Consider the following 3,241-nt stretch of genomic DNA (forward strand, 5'->3'; position numbering starts at 1 on the left):
AATAAAATTGTTCTGCCAACAAGGCAAGGCTATCGTTTCTCTTCTTGCAAAACTAGTTAACAATAGCATAAGCAGGTAAAAGTAATTTATATATATATATGTAACACAATGAATGCAAAGTGAAAACGCAATAATTAAGTTTTATTTACATATTCTAAAAAGCCTTAATTGTTGCTTTCAATCTAGTTGAGCTGATAATTGGCTTCGTATCGAACGGCAACGAGCTTCGTAACTTTACAGTATTACACAAGACTGATGATGATAGATTGATGGTAGGATAAGTACTTGTGGTAAGGAAGGACTAAATTCATCGTCCACATGGATCTCATAAACTCAATTTTCTTATATAAATATCTTGGCATATGAGTGCAGATGAACTTATCAAATTTTAATTTCTAATATTAAAGTACGTCAAAGTCTAAATTGTGATGTTGTATCATATGTTCGCTTGTCGAAAACGTACCTGGCAGGCTTATTGGCAACGATCGGCAATTTATTGTTGTTAGTGCAGTTTATCATTTATGCATTGGCGCCAAGCGATATGAGTGACACACAACTAGACATTTAATTAATCTCAATTTGGCTGGAGTTGAACCGTGCGATGTGGTGAGCCACAATTTCCTCAAAATATTTTGAACACATACGCTTTGTCATAAAATTAACGCGATCATCAGCGTTTAGACAAGAGTTAAATTTGAAACTGACATTGGAGACCGCATTAGCAAACTTCATTTTCTCGTTCATTGTTTTAATGCATGATGGAAAAATGAAATCTTGAATGGAGTGGATGATATAACGATAGGCTTGAGATTATTTGTATTGAATTTGAAATTATTAACAGTGCATCAAGGCTTAAAGCGATCTAAGTCTTCGTTGTTTCACTAAAGTGAACAGTTCGCGTACCCGCGCGAGGTAGATTTTTGCATCATTAGCGCGTACATGTATGTAGGAGTTACGGCAAAATGTAACTCAAGCATTTATGGAAATACTAGAGAAGCCGGATCCCAAAAAGAGGACTTTGTGGAACACCAGAAACACTTTCTCGTATTTCGACAGAAGAGCTACGGACCATCGCGCGTTGGGATCAAGTTTCCAGATAAGTCTGGTTGTCGTCGAAGTAAAAGCAAAGCTAAACTCTAAAAAACTCATCCCCAAAAGTAAGTTATGGTTCAAAGGATTGTGTGCCAAAAACTTTAGAAATTTCAGTCATTAGTAGAATGGTTAAATCATTCTTACTATATTCGGTGGGACGAATGTCATTAGGATCTTATAATCGGCTCGGTTAACTTAAAGTAAAACTTACTTCAAGAGTTCAAGTGCAACTCAATTTGTTCAAATGTATCGAACGCTGAAAGACTGTCGACTTTTTATGAGCTGGTCATTATCTTCTTTAACCCTGATTGAAAGATTTGTACCACATATGAATGGCAAGCAAATGACAGATGGAGAGAAAGGTAGATACGGGTTAACTGACTCAGGATGTTGAGCTGTTACTCTCTAGAGCCAGTAGTATACGTTTCTGTAACGTTAATAGTCGATCGAATAGTTACCTTCTTAACTTAATATACAAGAAAAAATTAGTTTTACTTTCAAAGGAAAACTAAAAATCATTACAAAAGCCTTCTCATTAAAACTTATCTTGAAGCAAATTGCAAGTTTGCCAACCAATTGGAGTTGTGTTTGCAACAAACTGTTACTAAACTGAAGATTAGAACCGCACCTGCTATACGTGGCAGCTATGGATGTATCACATCGGAGTTCGAATTCGATCTGCCATTCTAAACGAACAAAGTGGATCGCAGCCAAACATTTTCTGTCTTATGTTTAGACAATTAAAGCGGTTTTTGCCGTCACATGGCTCATGGCGTTAACTCACGATCACTTGCTGGTGTTTTATAGGCAATGGAAAATGTTCTTCCTTAGTGTCAGTATAGACAGCAGATAGGTATTACAAAGGATAACTTGCAATAAAATACAAGTGAAAAAGATGTTTATAAATAATTTATTTAATTCGGCAAAAGTTTTACGCAGGTAGTGGTATATGATAGTGGAAGGACTGGGCTGCAATGAGTTTCAGCTTAAAAAAAATCGAGTTCCTAGGAGTTAAGCCTTAGCATTTTGGTACTTCTTTCGCTTCCGACAAATCAAAGATGAATAACAAGTTTAGCAGTGCGGAAGAAGCCTGAATATCGGAAGAAGTCCGAAGAATGTAGATGCAAGACTTTCACCATTCTCATGCCCGGCGTCAGTCCCGCAATGTTCGCAAGTCACTTAAATTCTTTGGATTTTTAATATTTATGTATGTATATATATATACGTGTGATGACATATATTTATTGCGTATTTCTGCATTTTAGAAGCGACATGAATCATTTAATCCTTAAACGAAAACGTTTTCTGGCATCATTAATAATTATTTTGTTTTTAAAGATTTTATTTTTTAATGTTAATGTAATATGCATTCAAAGGTGGTCTCCTGCTCGTTTATGGACTTTACATCAATTTTATGGAAATGAAAATCAGAACTTTTTTCGTAATTTCCTGTTGAAATTAAAATGCAATTATCACAACCAGACAATATTTCTCCTTCCAGTAGTACATGAATATTACTACAATAAACGAAAGAAAGGAAGAGGAGAAAACATTTTACTTTACTCGCCTCGCTTTTTATACACACCGCACATATCGTAATACATCATGTATATATGCATATATATATACATGAGCTATATAAATATATATATATATATATATATGTATAGAGAAACACTTTTAATAAATAATATTCCCCTACAAGCAAATGTGAAATTGTTTTTCTACAGCAAACAAACAAATAGTAAACACAAAGTCTCTATAAAGATTCCCCTAAAATTGTTATCTCCCTCCACTCGGAGCTAGTGAAAACGTAAACGAATAAAAAAAAAAAAATAAAAAATACGAAACACAAAAACAACACAAATCGCAAATTAAGCAGGTCCCTCCATGAGATATTTAATACCAGGCGTGCAGTAAGCAATGAACGAACGTTTTCTATTATTGCGGTTAACGTTGAATATCTGCTCTAAGCGCAATACACAATGTAGGGAGCTAACCAAAGTAAACACGAAAATGCCAACAAAAGAGAAAAATTGAAACCAACACACACACACACATATGTGTATGTGAGTATGTATGTATGTATCATTGGGGCAGTGCAATGCATTTATATAAACTCCAACAATAACAGCAATAGCAACAGCAA

This window comes from Glossina fuscipes, unplaced genomic scaffold (assembly GCF_014805625.2).
Source record: "Glossina fuscipes isolate IAEA_lab_2018 unplaced genomic scaffold, Yale_Gfus_2 26, whole genome shotgun sequence".
NCBI lineage: Eukaryota > Metazoa > Arthropoda > Insecta > Diptera > Glossinidae > Glossina > Glossina fuscipes.